The 18,756-nt window shown below is 36.4% G+C and overlaps 1 protein-coding gene across 2 annotated transcripts in view; it reads right to left on the bottom strand.

Moving 5' to 3' along the window:
- The window catches only part of LOC123878001 (irregular chiasm C-roughest protein-like), a 173,462-nt gene that overhangs the window by 126,579 nt on the left and 28,127 nt on the right, over nt 1–18,756 (bottom strand). Inside the window, exon 2 of one of the 2 annotated variants that reach the window (XM_045924977.1) lies at nt 156–198. The exons of the other annotated variant lie outside the window; for it this stretch is intronic. The gene's annotated coding sequence lies outside the window, so the exon portion shown is untranslated. The remainder of the gene's footprint in view (nt 1–155; nt 199–18,756) is intronic. 2 annotated transcript variants of the gene reach the window in all.

Here is an 18,756-nt window from a genome sequence, read left to right as displayed (position 1 = left end):
AAATAGTTTTTGATTTATCGTGCAAAATGTCGAAAAAAATACCCGAGTAGGGTACGGAGTCCGACACACACTTGGCCGGTTTTTGTTTTTATCAAATAAATCCTGGCCATCATCTGTGCAATTGAGGGTTTTGCGTCTTGACTAAGTTTACTTACTTATAAAGTAGATGCTATTGAAGGACAAATGTAGCGTTCGTACCTAGAACAAAATAAATACATTGCAGCAAAACTTTTCTCAATACATTTACAATTCAAAAGGAGAAAATTCTGAACTTGTAACAAGCGTTATTCTTATTGTTATCTAACAAGAAAGACTTCATGTTAAGAGGGGTCTCTCCGTCACTCGCTTCATACAAACGTAGTTCCAATTTCATTTGAATATCAAGCAACCAAAGTCCATGAAATTTTGCAGACATATTCTAGAAACTAATATCTATGTCTGTGGTTTTCCAGATTTCTGCTAAAATATTCGGTTTCAAAGTTACGCGGCCTTTCGCCGCGTAACTTTGCCCCTGTAATTTAGCCCCTGTAATTTTAAAACTACATATTTTTAGAAAAATCTTAAACACCACAGACACAGATATTAGTTTTTAGAATATGTCAGCAAAATTTCATGGTCTTTGGTTGCTTAATATTCAAATGAAATTGGGACTACGATTGTATGAAGCGAGCGACGGAGAGAGCCCTGTTAAAAAGTTTCTTCAACTTCAACTGTATCTTTTATGCGTGCCCGTCTTTTCCAAGTAGGTACTAGTATGTTGGAGAATAAAATTGTTGCAAGCATCTCTTACTTGGCAATTTCAAGTAGCTCTGAGTTCTGACTCATTCATGAAAAAAACTTTTCTTATTTCGCTCGCAAGTCACATCGGCAAAAAGTCGAAACATCTGGGAAAAGGTAGACGTTGCAAACCTGTTATAGCCTTATAGCCAAGTACGCAGTACTGCATACATTTTACAAAACAGACGTAAACTGAGCGCTGTCACACAAATTTGTACCTTAATACAAGAAACATAAAGTTGAATTCTCTTCGAACTATATAAGCTCGCGTGGCTGTCTACATTTCAGCTCAGACGAGAAAGGTCGTAAAACGAAATATACCACTTGATTTTTAACCTTAACATAATGGTGGAGGGCTATATTTTGGTTGCATAGAGTTTTCTTATTGTAAATTATGTACTGTTTTGCGACGTTTTAACCCATCACTTGTTACCAGTTTTGCTTAGGGTGCGTTAAACTTTGCGTGAATAAAAAAAAACATGTCTAGTCCCATTTGTAAATTATTATCCATTTCAAAGTAGACGGAGTGAGTGAATAAAGCATAAAGAAAAGTCGGGAAAATTCGGCTCTAGAATAAATGCCAGATTAATTTAGGATAAATGTGAGTAATCTAGCTATTATCTACATTTACGAGTAATATTATTTTCGTAAATATAACGAAACGAAGTAAATGACTTTCGACAAGGGTAAATTAAAAATTTATAACACCCGCGACAAGTGAAAGTTACAGTAACTAGAAAAGAGCTGATAACTTTCAAACGGCTGAACTGATTTTCTTGGATTATAGCTAAGAACACTCTCGATCAAGCCACCTTTCAAACAAAAAACTAAATTAAAATCGGTTCATTCGTTTAGGAGCTACGATGCCACAGACAGATACACAGATACACACGTCAAACTTATAACACCCCTCTTTTTGGGTCGGGGGTTAAAAAGTAAAGCCTTGTACGCACTAGAAGGGTCATTTCGTATAAAAAATTTGCGGGCTGCAATTCGTTTTTGCTTGATGTACCTTACCTACTAATTTAATTTAAGGGTGGGAGATAGATCACTCTGGTTAAGGGTCTGATTATGAAAAACTTTTAAAATTGATGTTGTCACTTTTATTAGTTTTTATAAACAACATGGTAACTCTGATGGCGTGACGAATAAGTTTTTTGGTAAAAGAAATCACATTAAAGAAGTTGTTAAAGTTAATTTGTCGAAAGTTTGATAAGTTGACAGGCGCGATTTTTTGTCGATTTTTTACTGTATCAGTGACACTTTTAGCGGCAAAGGTTTTTAATAATCGACTTCGGTCGTAAGTGATTTCTAACGGGTATAACAGTAACTATCCATAATAATATTATAAATGCGAAAGTGTGTCTGTCTGTCTATCCGCTACGTTTTCATGGCCCAACCGCTGAACCGATTTTAATGAAAGGTACAACCTTGGGATACATACGGGGAAGGACATAAGCTACTTTTTATCCCGGAAAATCAAAGAGTTCCTATAGGATTTAAAAACATCGAAATCCACGCGGGCGAAGCCGTGGGCATCCCCTAGTAGGAGTATAATTGTGTTTAGGTATGCTTTACGACGCTACGGCCGTCCATGCCTACTAATATCACAGAATACCTACACAATTATTAAGAGGGGTCTCTCCGTCACTCACTTCATACAAACGTAGTTCCAATTTCATTTGAATATTAAGCAACCAAAGTCCATGAAATTTTGCAGACATATTCTAGAAACTAATATCTATGTCTGTGGTTTTCCAGATTTCTGTTAAAATATTCGGTTTCAAAGTTACGCGGTCGTAAAAATTTACAAACAAATCTTTGAGCCGCTGTAATTTTAAAACTACATATTTTTAGAAAAATCTAAAACACCATAGACACAGATATTAGTTTCTAGAATATGTCTGCAAAATTTCATGGACTTTGGTTGCTTAATATTCAAATGAAATTGGAACTACGCTTGTATCAAGCGAGTGACGGAGAGAGCCCCGTTAATATTAGAAATGTGGACATAACGTATTTGTTTATTGGTTTGTAGATTATTGTTATTGGTTGTCTAAAGACCTGTGGCTACTTTTATCCCTGAACAGGCTTTCCCTAACATAAAACAACGACAAACTAACTACTCCGCCTGGACAGAGGTAAACTTAGGACTCATAACAGGGCATAACCCACTAGACAAACATCTTTTCGTTATAGGTGTCACCGACAGACCTCTGGGTACGCCTTGCATGGAGGTCTATGAAACACTGACGCACGTGCTCCTAGAGTGCACGGGCGTGGCAGAACAACGAGAGCGCCATTAGGGATCCCCAACCTCAGTTCATGAAGCCCTCGGCAACCTGAGCGGTCTACTCGGCTTCTGGAGCGAGCTTGGATGGCTGGATTGAAGACTTCGGCGGGGAGGGGCAACGCACGCACAACAGACGGAAACGTCTAAGTGCGGAAACCAGCCCAGAGGCCCAGAGAGAAGAAGGAAAGAAATCACTGAATATAAAAGACTTTCCACGGGATTTCAAAAAAGCTATGTAGTTCCACGAACACAGATTCGTGGGAATCACCAAGTCATCTAAGTAGGTACATAAAAATGCGACCAACGAGAAATTAGTTTTTTGACAGATCGTATTTTTAACCCCCGACCCAAAAAGAGGGGTTTATAAGTTTGACATGTGTATCTGTGTATATGTGTATCTGTCTGTGGCATCATAGCTCCTAAACTAATGAACCGATTTTAATTTATAGTTAGTTTCTAGAATATGTCTGAAAAATTTCATGGACTTTGGTTGCTTAATATTCAAATGAAATTGGAACTACGTTTGTATGGAACAAGAGACGGAGAGACCCTCTTAATAAAACAATAACTTTGAAACTTAAGAAATAAGTGTTGCACAATAAATGAACAGTTCCAAACCGAAAACGGACAACTCAGTTAGCCAAAGTCACGTAGGAATATCGGGTCTTGCCGTTCTACTGTTATTGCTTATAGCCCGAGAGATTGTACACAATTTGTTCAAGTATTTTAAACAGGCTATATTCAAATTCAAATTCAAATTCAAAATATTTTTATTCAATTAGACTTTTACAAGTTCTTTTGAATCGTCAAAAGCATCTACCACTATCTATAAAATAATCTACAGTCAAAATAGTGGGTTTACTGCATTGTAAACACCCTTTGTTTCAATTCGTTAAAAGGATTTCAAAAATAGCTCATAGTAAATTATTTATTGATAAGTTTTTCGTTATTCTATGATTAGTTTTCGCTTGAATAAGATTTCACATGGTAGTAATTGACGATTACGGCCATTGGAAAGTAAATGTGAGCAGTTAAAAAAAGGATCTATTTTGTCTGTTATAACTTATACCTTACTATAAACATACCTTAATAATTCATCAATCATAACAACCCATCGCTGACTTCCACCAACTGTAATATCGCCATAAAGTGCATATTGGCATACTTTACACAAATTTGAGAGCACAATGGAGAACTTTCAGGCATGCAGGTTTCCTCCCGATATTTTTCTCTCCCTTAATAACTGCTCTATCTTTATCAAAACACGGTAAAACTTTAGGGTTAACAATTTGGACATCTTTAAACGCTTTGAACAGATTGACTACCATCTCGTGAACTATTTTATTGTACAAAAGCTTCAAAAGTTTTTGTGTGCTATTTTTATTTTAAACGCTTTTTCCTTCATAATAGACACGTGCCTAGGTTTTATTTCTATTTTGGAATGAATTTCTACAGATATCTGATAAGGAATTGTTATTTTGTTTTTTTTTTTTTAAATACAAGTTTAAATTTTAATAGGCATTTAATAGCGTTAATTGTAATTTGGAAGGTATGATTTTTTTTGTCTAGTCTTATGCCGCTTATCCGCCTTAAAATAGCCATCCTAGGGGTGTATACTTGGAAAATCGGTGCTTTTCAGTTTTTTTGCATAAGTATAAGTAAGAGGGCTATCAGCGAATATCAAAGTAACTGTAGCGATTAGTAGAGAATGGATTAAGTTGAAGTGGGTTCATATTAGACGAATTTATTAGGTAGTTATGGCGATTATTTTATTCTAGACTGAGCTATATTATGCCCATAAAATGATTACCAAAATTATTGCCAGCTTTCCCAGCCGGAGTACGGCACGTGAATCATTTAAATTTCATTCTCATCAAAATGGTACCCAATTTGAGCCACAAAGATTTCAAATCAGTTGAAATTTTCTTTAAATTTTAAATAAATAAATGCTAAGGTGTCAAAAGCCATAAAAGATCAAAGTGAAAAGATAAAATCTGCTAAAAACTATTCACGCGCGTGTAAATTTTACAAACACAAAAGAAAACAGCAAACAATAATATTGTTATTTGCTAAACTGATTGTGAAGTTATCGCTTACGTTATTTCACAGCCTTTGTGCCGAGTCGTAATATCTTCTTCAAACTATGAAATAAAGGCGTATGAATTTGCTAGCCCAAGATATGGTGGGTTTGGAAAAAAATCTTGACAAAGACTTTTCCAATGTAACTGCATCCATACTTCCGAACTAATATTATTAATACGAAAGTGTATCTGTCTATAAATATGCAGCATGCTATAGTAATAATAATAACATACACTAAGTTCGTCGTAGCTATACTGGATAACCTGGTGGCTATTAAAATATTAATTGCTCAAGGATAGAAGCACTGGTCTAAAAAAAATTAATCCTGTAACCGTTGGAATTTCAAAGTTTTGAAATGATGTACACATAGAAAGACGACCATACCAAATTCCAACTGTATAGGTATCAAGGAGCAAGTCTAGAAGAAAGTTAAGGTCAGATTGTAAGTGGTAAAAGAACAGAAATAAAAATGATTGAAAAAAGTTACACGGACAAGAAAACAATTTTTAAATACGAATAAAAATATAAGTAGAGTTGCTGATGCAACGTCTAGCGTACTTCATTGTTCGAATTATGCTTGGACTGAACTGGCTGGTCTGGTTTTCCAAAACAAGCAACTAAGTAAATAGAACCACCATTGACCATTCCACAACTCAAACTCAAAATCATTTATTCAAAGTAGGTACTGTACCTACATCTTTTGATGGTCAGAATCGTTAGATTTGTAAGATGTAAAAAATTACGTAAACTTAAAGCTACGAGGGTTCCGAACGCGCCATGGTCTGAGAAGAGCCCACAAAAAATTCAGCTTTTATCGAGCACCTCTTCAACATTTCCACAGGCTCTCGGACTTTAAAAATGTGTAGCTATGCTTTGATTGTCCCGATTGTATGGAGGCGTACAAACGCGAATCTTTTATGCTTTTCTTTGCAATAAACTCATATTTTTATACTTTGTAAGTTTACTTTTGCTGTTCAGTGAGACCTAATTTAGTGAGCCTTAGAGATAACCCTTTCGAACGAAGCTTGTTCGATGAGCTTCTGAAATTTTAGCAAGATTAGATGAGTTATTTATATTTAGAACTAGAGGATGCCTGCGACTTCGTCAGCGTGGACTTAGATTTTTATAGATCCCGTAGGAACTGTTTGATTTTCCGGGATAAAAAGTAGCCTATGTCCGTCCCCGGGATATAAGCTAACCCTGTACCAAATTTCGTCAGAATCGGTTACACTGTTGGGCCGTGAAAAGGTAGCAGACAGACAGACAGATAGACAGACACACTTTCGCATTTATAATATTAGTATGGATGTATTACTAGACCTACCTACCGCAAAAACTGTATCGTAAATTATGTTTTTTTTATTATATAGATAATATACTACATTATATTTTTTCTCGGACGCGTTTTACCGCCATATTTCTTTTATACTGGCCATAAACGTCGAATTTCTCCTTGTAACTATCTGTTGCGATAAATAATATATAAAAAAACGTAAGTTTTGACGTTTCGGGTCCACAATAAATTACGTTGAATGGCGATTTTGATGACCTGTGGTCTTATCAGTGGAAGGTCCTGTATTCGAATCCCGGCAGCGCGAAATGTTATAATTTCTAAATTTCCTCTGGTCTGATCTGGTGCGAGGCTTCGGCCGTGGCTAGTTACCACCCAACCGGGAAATGATTCAAAGTACTTTTGACTCGTCAAGAGCACTACATCTACCACTGGTTCGGAATACTTTTCCTACCGAGAAGAACCAGCAAGAAACTCGGCGGTTGCTCTTTTCAAAGAATTGATATACAATATTATGCCATTTACAAAAGTTATTTAAAAAAAAACATTAAAATAAAATTAAAACAAGTGTTAATTAAAAATTTATAACACCCCCGACGAGTGAAGGTTACAGTAACTAGAAAAGAGCTGATAACTTTCAAACGGCTGAACCGAATTTTCTTGGATTATAGCTAAGAACACTCTCGATCAAGCCACTTTTCAAACAAAAAAAAAAACTAAAGTAAAATCGGTTTATTAGTTTAGGAGCTACTATGCCACAGACAGATACACACGTCAAACTTATAATTTTGATTTTGGTTGAAAATAGGTATTTTCACTAACTGTTATGTCATTAGGCTATTTGTGGTAATTATGAGTAAATACCAGTTTTTGTAAAGGTCAACTTCTGAGTAAATAACCTTGCGAACTAGGCTCAAAAAGCATTTAATTTATAATTAAAAGGCATCCGCTAAAAAGCTTTCAGTTCAATGGAAAAGTTTGAGACATATTGATCTCAAAATTAACGAGCTCGAAATTTTTATTATTAAACATATTTTTATTTTGCAGTGGTAGCCTTGTGGTTAAGACGTTTGCCTCTTATTCGGCAGGTGGGGGGTTCGATTTCGGGCACGCACCCTTAACTTTTCGGAGCTATGTGTGTTTTACGCAATTAAATATCTCTTGTTTTCACGGTGAAGGAAAATATCGCTAGAAAAGCTTCATGTCTGAGAATTCTCAAAGTTCTCAAAGTGTGTGAAGTCTGCTAATCCGCATTTGCCAAGCGTGGTGGATTATGGTCAAAACCTCCTCATTCCGAGAGGAGACCCGTGTTTAGTAATGAACCTGCGATGGATTGATGATGATTATGAATAATTGTTTTTAATCCCCGACCCAGAAAGAGGGGTGTTATAAGTTTGACTTGTGTATCTGTGTATCTGTCTGTGGCATCGAGCTCCTAAACTGATGAACCGATTTTAATTTAGTTTTTTTTTAGTTTGAAGGTGGCTTGATCGAGAGTGTTCTTAGCTATAATCCAGGAAAATTGGTTCAGCCGTTTGAAAGTTATCAGCTCTTTCTAGTTACTGTAACCTTCACTTGTCGGGGGTGTTATAAATTTTTAATACACTTGTATTTGGTACGTAACAAACATTAACAAAATCACTGGCAAAGCTCAAAATATTAGCAAGTTGAAATGGCATTGAGCCGGCCATGCTTTTCGTAGAAACGTTTTGCCAAACCCTACTTAGTCTTTTTTTATAATTATTCGAAAAGTAGTTTAGGACAGGATCTAAAAAATACGTTATATACTAACCTTGATAATGGTCAAAAGCTATTTGATGACAGATGAAACGTTAATTTAAAAAGTTACTTATTCTGTTTTTACTTCAATTTCAAATAGTTTTAAAACCAATCAACATTGAGATGGAGAACTTTAGATTTTCGTTCTGCATTTGTCACTTGGAATCTTGTTGAGAAAAAGTTAATAGAAAGTTTCCTTTTAATAGACTATTTTTTCGTGAGAAATTGTCAACATTAGACACAAAAAGTTCGATGTCTCAATATACGTGCGTAAACATTTGAATGGCCACCTCAGGGGACACAAAGGCGCGTGAATTGAGTGGTTTTTTGTACATTGTCAATAATGACATCACATTAATAGTGTAGGTATAGGTAATAGAAAAAAGCATTTGGCGTTTAAAGTATTGTGAGTGATTTCCATTATAAATATACAAGTTCCTGGCTGTAGTCATGTGAAAAGTGAATGCGTGAAGTGCGGGCAACTCAACGCAAACTCATCCGCGACGCGTTTGCGATATGAGTCCCTGTGAAAAGAGACCCCGGATGGGTTCGAAACTAGTCGGGCTTACGTCAACTCTCCACGTGAATACAGCCGGGAACTTGTATAATTATTTATAATAGAAAAAATGTTTTTGTCATAATTTAATAGGACGTTTTCATAGTAGGCAATCTTGGAATAGAATAGAATAGATTTTTATTTAAATAAACTTTTTACAAGTGCTTTTGAATCGTCAAAATAATCTACCACTGGTTCGGAACGCCGTCCCTACCGAGAAGAACCAGCGAGAAACTCGGCGGTTGCTCTTTTCAAGTGTTACATTTACAATTTACAATAATATGCCATACTATACTATACGTTGTAAAAAGCTCCATCTAATAATTGCGATTAAAAAATAAAGCAATTCTTACTTTATAGTGCATTTTCAAAAATAATTAGTCACCATTTTTGCTCTATGTGTCATGTCAAATGTACGATTTTAGTCCAAAATTAAATCTTATTAGGTAATGTTTTCAGGGTTCTGATGTGAGAATATATGTGTGTGTATTCCATAATAATTTGTAAATGTCGCAACAGATTTGGATGTATGGGATACCGTATGAAATCATACCATCATCCCGAGCGACACTGCCAATATTTGACGACATTTTCAAATATGTTTTTTTTTTTTCACTTTTTAGCTTGTGTTTGGCAGGACAGTAACGATTTGTTTAATAAACTGATTTTATCAAAACCAGCTATTGATATGAAAAACTAGATTAAATGCGTGATGAACATTCTAACCGTGTGTCACAGAATATTTAGCCTACAACATAAAATCGCGTGGGTTATAAGTACCACAAATTACTGCCACGTTATCTTCACTGACGCTTATATAATATACAACTAATATTATTATACTGTTGTATAACGGCTTTTTTGTAAATGGAAGGAATGTTATTGTTTTTAGGGCTTAGTACCTCAAAAGGAATAAAAGAACCCTCATAGGATTACTTCGTTGCCTGTCTGTCTGTCTGTTCGTCTGTCGTGTCTGTCAAAAAACCTATAGGGTACTTCCCGTTGACCGAATAGTGAAATTTGACAGATAGATAGATAGATAGATAAAACACTCTATTGCACACAAAAACACATGTAAAGGATCACAACACAGAAAGAAGAAAACAGAAAAAACAATAGTGTGCAAAGGCGGTCTTATTGCTTGGAGCAATCTCTACCAGGCAACCTTTGCTGAAAGGAGAAGTGCTAGTGGTAGATAGGTAGATCTAATAGCACAAGTAAAGGAAAAAATTGAGAAATCTCAGGCATGCAGGTTTCCTCACGATGTTTTCCTTCCCCGTTTAAGCTAGGGATGTTTAATTTCTTAAAACACACAGCTCCGAAAAGTTAGAGGTCCATGGACCGAACCCTATATTAGGAGGCCGATGCATTAACCACTAGGCTATAACGGTTTTTTATATAACCGCAATAGAACTAATCGCAAAGCTTCTATTGTGGTTAATACCGGAATAAGCACTTAATTGTACGAAACGTGGAATCGTAATTTTCGGTCATGAGTAGGTAATAAAGGAAAAGTAACAATACTTAGTGAAAGCATAAAAAAGCCTACTTCTCACGTGCCAAGTCTGTAAGTAATTTTATTGTTACAATAATTGAGTAGGTATTAATGGGTAGTGGGTAAAATAGGAATTAGGGCAATTACTCTTTTCCAGTTAGTTATACAATACAAGTGTAAATTAAAAATTTATAACACCCCCGACAAGTGAAGGTTACAGTAATTAGAAAAGAGCTGATAACTTTCAAACGGCTGAACCGATTTTCTTCAATTATAGCTAAGAACACTATCGATCAAGCCATCTTTCAAACAAAAAAAAAACTAAATTAAAATCGGTTCATTAATTTAGGAGCTACGATGCCACAGACAGATACACAGATACACACGTCAAACTTATAACACCCCTCTTTTTGGGTCGGGGGTTAAAAAGGAAAAGTGCGTACGAAGCGATTTACCTACTCGTTTCTAATTCGAACCGCTAAGATATGGGTCTTCAGTTTTAACCTCCATTTTTCATATAGGAACCTTCAAGTCAAGAGTAAATAGGCATCTTCTAGGCAGGCGCGCTTCATCTTAGGCTTCACCAGTTGCCAGTAGGTCTGATTACAGCCCTAAGTCCTAAGAATAGAATGAGAAAAGAATATACCGACTTTTACTTAAATAATGATTTTACAAGTGCTTTTGAATCGTCAAAACAATTTACCGCTGATTCGGAATAATTTTAGGGTTCCGTACCTCAAAAGGAACCCCTTTAGGATCACTTCGTTGTCTGTCTTCGTGTCTGTCAAGAAATTTATAGGGTACTTCCCGTTGACCTAGAATCATGAAATTTAGCAGGCAGGTAGGTCTTATGGCGCACGTAAGGGGAAAAATCCGAAAACCGTGAAATTGTAATTACAAAAAAAAATTAAATGTGTTTTCACCTTTCAATTTGAGATTAATATACCAAGTGGGATATCATTTGAAAGGGGTTTTACCTACTTGTACATTCTTAACAGATTTTATTTATTTTAAAGTCAAGGGCATTAAGCTAGTAAGATGTAGGGCAAGATTTTGGAAATTCCCACGGAAGCAAAACCGCAGGCAGTTGCTAGTATTATTATACGAGAGGATTTAAACCTTTGAATCAAAAAATCCTCAGTGAGATCTGACGCTAATGCGACTTCATCATTGCATATGAAGCTCTCGTAAGCCTCAAAGAAACAGCCACAGAAGTTTTTCACAAGTGAAAACTAGCCGCTTTAAAGCGCTTTCAGAGAGGCGTGTTATTTTTGCCGTCCGCTATATTTAGGCAGTCCGTTAGGTCTGTTGCAGGCGAAAGACCAAACAGGTTTGAAACTAAATACTACGACAAACACTTAAGTTAAATCGTCATACATTTACTACTTAGTTACTAGATGATACCCAAGACTGAGTCCGCGTGGATTTAAGTTTTTAAAATCTTGACTTAACACATAGGCTATTTTTAAGTCAAGATTCCCAGCCAAATCCGTGTAGTAGTTTTTGCGTGAAAGAGGAACAAACATACAAACACACACACACACACACACACACACACACACACACGTGCCAATGACGTCGAAGCTGCGACATTTCCTTAGTAGATCCCTAACTGTCCTGAACTGTGATAATGGTTTATGTTTATACTAGCTGATGCCCGCAACTTCGTCCGCGTGAATTTAGGTTTTTTGAAATCCCGTGAGAACTCATTGATTTTCCGGGTAATCCAGGATATTATCTATCCCCATTTCAAATTTCAAATCCGTCCAGTAGTTTTTGCGTGAAGGTATAAAAAACATACACACACACAAATACTTTCGCCTTTATAATATTAGTGTGATAAACTGATGTCGCGCTAAAGTCTGACGTCTGTTTCGAACTTTAGGTAGATTCGTCGGCAAGGCTTGTATGGCAAAACTCGGTCATACGGTTTCATACAGTTTCTAGTCCACCCACGCTGGTGAATGCTTTTGAATCGTAGCAATGTAGGCGTGCCTACTTTGTTGTAACTAGAGATGGGTCAACCACACGCCGAATAGTCGGGAAAACCGACTATTCGCCATGTTTTCTATTCGGTGAAATATCATCATCAATCTATAGATCTCAATCTATCAATCTATATATCAATCTATATATCTATACCTGAGCATTGCCATCAATGCTCGGCTATGCTGAGTTTGCGGCCTATTGCTAATTGTTAGTTTTTTTTTTATTATTTTTATAGATTTAATGTACTTATAACACATGGTTGTCACTAGCAATAAGAAAGCAATAAAGCCTATTTATTATTATTATTATTAAATGTCCACTGCTGGGCTTGTCTCTTGTAGGGACTTACATACGCCACGATCTTGCACCGTCTGAATCCAGTAGCTCCCTACAACTGGCTTGATGTCGTCCATCCACCTAACGAGAGGTCTTCCAACGCTAGGCTTTATGGTGTAAGACCGCTATACCAGCACCTTTGGACTCCGTCGTCTATCAGTTTTTCGAATTATGTGCCCTGTCCATTGCCACTTCAGCAACGCAACCTGCTGTGCTATGTCGGTTAACTCTGGTTCTCCTATGGATCTCCTCATTTCTAATTTGATCGCGTATATACGTATAGAGTAACTCCAAGCAAAACTCTCTCCATCGCCCGCTCATTGACTCAGAGTGATTCAGTGGTTCAATAAGTGTTAACTATTCCGCATGTAAGTAATTACATACTTATATTTTATTTTCATGGAGTAGTTGGACCCTAACGGCGCTAGACCGCAACGTATCGAAGTCCCTACAAGAGACCATCAATGTAGACGACATCGACGGATAAAAACTGTTTAGTAACAAAAATACAAGAAAAAAATGAAAATTAGCAATTTAACAAGATTTTACAATCTTTAAACTATACTTTGCCCTCATCTACGGCCGCGTAAAAGGTACGTTTATAAAAATCTCGTAGATACCAATTATTTTTGTGGAATAAAAAATAACTTAGCCCACTCATGTATACAGAAAATTTTATCGTTATCAATTCAGCCACAGATAACCAGAAATACGTGGATTTGGCTGGTTTTTTTAAATTAGTCCAAAGAGTCTTCGAACCTACTGTCGACTAATCAACACATGGTTGGCCCATCTCTATTATACAATAGTTGTAACCTTCCCTTGAGTTTAAAAGCTTTTACTCAAAGTGAGAGTGAGTAGGTATTAGGGACCTATAATATTATGTGGGTTAATGTAATTCTTGTGTATTACCTGAAATCCTGAATAGATTAAAGAGTCAGCCGTTAAGTATGAAAGGAACTTATAAAAGGCTTTTCGAAAACGCAACTCATTTTGGATAAATTGTTAAGATTGATGAATTTTTATCATATTAAAAACGTCTCAGATTTTTCTTAGTTACTTCACCTTTGAAAAATTTGCTAACATTACGTATATTAAAGCTTTTTCTGTAGGTAGGTATACAAAATCAATTCATAGCTCTATAATCACGATTAAATAAAAATCGAATGAATGAATATACTTTCATTGTACACCACAAAATTAGTACAGAAAACATATACAAAGCAAAACAAAAAGGTAAAATAATATATAATAATACGTGCAAAGGACTAAATACTATATAAAAATATTAGCGTTACAGTTTATATATCTATACATATAATAAAATTGTAGAAAAGTGGTGTCTGTACAATGGAAATATATAAAAAAAAAGTAGCAGGGGTTGTTATTATATCGATGCCGAACCCGAAATTGTAATTAATTTTTTTTTGTCTGTTTGTCTGTGTGTTTGTGCACGCTAATCTCAGAAACGGCTTATTCGATTTAGATACGGTTTTCACTAAAATATTGTAGTAAGCTTCACTTAGCATTTAGTGTTTATTTCATGTCAATCGGTTCATAAATAAAAAAGTTATGTCAATTTAAAGAATCACGCGCGCCTGAGCGTCCGTGGCTATAATATAAAGCGCGGTCACTATTTCACGCGAACGAAGTCGCGGGCACAGCTAGTTATGTAATAAATGTAATGTAACCTTTTACGCCTATTTTGATGTTTATATGAGTTTGCGTCTCTATACTTGAAAAGTTGTTTTCATTCGATGTTAAGTATTAGTAAATATTTTGAAGTAATGTAATTCAAAATCACACTATCACACTATGTTGTGATGTGTGTGTATGTGTGTGTGTATGTTTGTTACTCCTTCACGCAAAAACTACTGGACGGATTTGGCTGAAATTTAGAATGGAGATAGATAATATCCTGGATTAGCACATAGGCTACTTTTTATCCCGGAAAATCAAAGAGTTCCCACGGGATTTCGAAAAACCTAAATCATCGCGGGCGAAGTCGCGGGCATCGGCTACTTTATTATATTTACAACTGCGTTATTTTTTTATGGACCTACATCTAGAAGGAGTAGTAGGTATTTAAAAGAAAAAAAAACCAATTTCAATCTAATAAAAAATGTTAGCTACCTACTTATTTGATAACGACATAACTACAGTTAAAAAATTATTACTTCACAAAATATAAATATTTTGAATCACCGATTATATTTTCGGCTGGGTTACTTTATTATACTATTAATAAAATAATAGGTACATTATATGTGCGTAGCATAAATAACGGTATTCAATACCGATATATTTACCACACCATGAGCGTCCAAACTTTAATCATATAAAAGCAATGATGTGCCATAAAAGGTATAATTTAGGCCACACTTTGAAAAGCACTTCACTTAATAACTCGTACTGGGAACATGTTATTTAAATATCTCATTAAAGTGGGTTAATAATAATCTAGATCGAATATTTCGATCGATGTTCAATAATATTGAAGCATCTAATTTTTTTTGAGGAACCGAGTACCGACCAATATTATCAGTAGCCTCTATGACTATGAGTTTATAATAAGGCACGATATAATCTTCAACCACGCTATAGTAAAATAATGCTTTGTCTCTTTTTTAACCCACGACCCAAAAAGAGGGGTGTTATAAGTTGGACGTGTGTATCTGTGTATCTGTCTGTGGCATCGTAGCACCTAAACTAATGAACCATTTCATACAGTTTCATACATTACAACTCAATGGTACGCGTTACGTCTACGCTTACGCAGCCTGTGTGAACGAGCCATTAATTTAGGAAATTCAAAGAGCCCCCACGGGATTTTTGAAAACCTAAATCCACTTGGACGAAGTCAAGCGCATTATCGAATATCTAAAGAAATAACTTTTACACAGTCTCCACATTGATCTACGTTTCAAAAAGAAATGATCTATTTCGTAATATAACCCAACCCAACCCAATACCGAACGTGTTTATAATTCTAACAACGCAATTTAAGGGCCCAGGTGTCTTCCGTGCGTGGGCGTCCTTATCGAGTTGTTATACCTGCAACTTTATCCCATGCCCTTGGGCGAACAAAATAAACAACGGTAAGCTCGCACCTGCTGATAAAATTACGCGAGCAGAGATCACGACGGCCAGCCAGCCTTTTCTGCTTATGTCATTGAAGATATTATGATTGTACGACCGCTGAGCCTGTCGTACGTTGGACAACGGGCGCACACATAAACACTTTTTAACCCCCGACCCAAAAAGAGGGGTGTTATAAGTTTGACGTGTGTATCTGTGTGTCTGTGTATCTGTGTATCTGTCTGTGGCATCGTAGCGCCTAAACGAATGAACCGATTTTAATTTACTTTTTTTTGTTTGAAAAGTGGCTTGATCAAGAGTGTTCTTAGCTATAATCCAAAAAAATTGGTTCAGCCGTTTAAAAGTTATCAGCTCTTTTCTAGTTTTCTTGTAGAAAAGAAGGTTAGATAACCCTTAGGTTCATAATATTCAAGTGTCAATTGACAAAATATGTCAAGCTGTCAAGATGGACGTTGCCTAGATATACATAATTATTTATTTGAAAATGATGTTTTGGAAAACTCAGATACTTTGGATCGTAGGCGCGGAATAGTCCAAGAAAATCGGTTCAGCCGTTTGAAAGTTATCAGCTCTTTTCTAGTTACTGTAACCTTCACTTGTCGGGGGTGTTGAAAATTTTTAATTTACACTTGTTTTAAATCTTTAATTTAAGGAGTTTTTCCTTTCGGATCATGTTACTTCGTAAAGCATCTAGATTTATTAAATTACCTACTTTCGTAAGGCCTTCTTGTACAAAAGTAACAGAGTCCTAGCCTCATCCGACAGAGGTTGGTATACGGCGCCGTTACAGCCGGACATAGACTACGTTCTATCCCTATTTAAAATTTAACAGTTCCCACGGGATCCTTAAAGACCCATGGGTTTAACCGATTTATACGAAGTTGGTACAGAGGTTGGTTACGTCTCAGAAATTGACACAGGCAACTTTTCATCCCGAAAAGCAAATAGTTCCTACGGGATTTAAAAAACCTAAATCCCGAACGAAGCCGCGGGCATCACCTAGTCACACAATAAACAAAAGCTGTAAGGGCCCAGGTGCCGTCCGTGCGTAGGCGCCCTTATCGAACTGTTCTACCTGCAACTTGATCCCATGCCCTTGGGCGCACAAAATAAACAACGGTAGCCCCGCACCTGTTGGACAATTATCCCAAGTCAGGGATCCCTAAACCCGTTCCAACTTTTTAAAATCCCGTAGCGTTACTAATGGTCAAAATCTGGTTTTGTTTTCACTTATTTGTGTTAGTATTTACTCTTGAAGGGCAGTCACGCTAAATTACACAGGTTTTTTTTATTATAAGGCGCAACGCATATCCATAAAGTGGAGTGGAGCTTAGACGCAGTGTCTTATTACATAACTGCCCAACAAAAATCAAACAGTTCCTTCGGGATTTTTTTCACATCAAACTAATATTATAAAGGCGAAAGTTTGTGTGTATATGTGTGTGTGTACATATGTTTGTTACCCCTTCACGCAAAACTACAGAACGGATTTGGCTGAAATTTAGAATGGAGATAGATTATACCCTGGATTAGCACATAGGCTACTTTTTATCCCGAAAAATCAAAGAGTTCCCACGGGATTTTTAAAAAACCTACATCCACGCGAATGAAGTCCTGATGATGAAGTCGTAAGCATTATTTAGTATCATATAACTTGTCTTGAACAATTTCGGACCAATTCCATTAAAATATTTTTGCATATTGCGTATCCATCTATCCTTAAAAACCCTAATCGCCAATCATAACCAACTCGAACATAAAATAACAAATCCGCGCCGAGGTTCGAGAACCCTTGGTAGCCGACATCAAAGGCAACGTTTTTGTTGCGTTGAGAGATCATGCTCGTTATTTTTATTGTATAAAAAGTTCTCGAGTTACAATCGTGCCTCCCTTCATTCACAGGGCGTCGAGTATCGTGATGATATAACAGTTTCTGTACAGTATAATACCTACCTACTTTATACATTGATATGGGTATACTTACTATACTTGTATTGTAACAAGAACTTTTGAGGAGAATCTGCATAAAGCAAGGCTATAGCTGTTTCATCGACAGGTTTTTTTTAATTATATAGCATTATTTTATAGGTTTTTTAATTATTGCGCTTGGCTGCAATCAGACCTGCTAGCAAGTGATGATGCAGCCTAAGATGGAGCGCGCTTGCCTAGAAGTTGCCTATTCAATCTTGACTTGAAGGTACCCATATTATAGGTGGAAGGGAAAACTGATGCCGGAAGGGCGTTCCATATCCTAGCGGTTCGAATTAGGAAAGAAAAAAACGACTTAGGAAAGGAAGAAAAAGGAAGGTTTTTAAAGTTCCGAATTACAAAAGGAAAAATGAACCCAGATTCACTTTGTTGTCTGTCCATCCGTCTGTCTGTCGTGTCTGTCAAGAAAACCGTATATTAAAATGTTCAGCGGGGTCTTCTCCGTTTGACCTTGGTCAATACGGGATTAAAATGTGTTGATGAAAAAATGAATTTCACTAAATCACATATAGATGGCGAAGTCCGTCATTAGCTTGCAGTGTTCTACATAAAAGTGTTCGCTATATGTATCTTTTACGGAACCCTTTGTGTGGGATTCCGACTCGCACTTGACCAGTTTTTTTTTAGATGGAATGATTTATACTAATACTAGAGGAACGCCTATAAACTGTACTCTTGCAAAGTTTTGTACAAAACTAACTTCACGCGCATTGTGGAATCTAACTTCTGAGGATGCCATGGTATTGGATTGAAACATACGTTGAGTGTGTATTGCTAGAAGATTTGCGTGGTTGTGTGTATTGCTTGCTTTTCCTGCTTCTTTAGTAGTGAGAGGGCGGCTGGTGTACATCGCATGCTGCACATTGTACCATACAGATTTGTCTGCTTTGTGATCATAGCGAATTTAACCCATAATTCCTTGAATATCAAGAACTTCCGCAAAGTGATACCGGCTTTTAACCAACAATCGCCTAATTAACTAGTTGAGTTGCAAACGAGCAGGCGGGTCACCTGGTGTTAAGTGATTACCGCCGCTCATGAACATTTGCAGCACCAAAGGTACCACCGAT

Source organism: Maniola jurtina, chromosome 25 (assembly GCF_905333055.1).
Source record: "Maniola jurtina chromosome 25, ilManJurt1.1, whole genome shotgun sequence".
Taxonomy (NCBI): Eukaryota; Metazoa; Arthropoda; class Insecta; order Lepidoptera; family Nymphalidae; genus Maniola; species Maniola jurtina.
The sequence above is the reverse complement of the archived record's forward strand: the minus strand, read 5'-3'. Positions and strand labels throughout refer to the sequence as shown.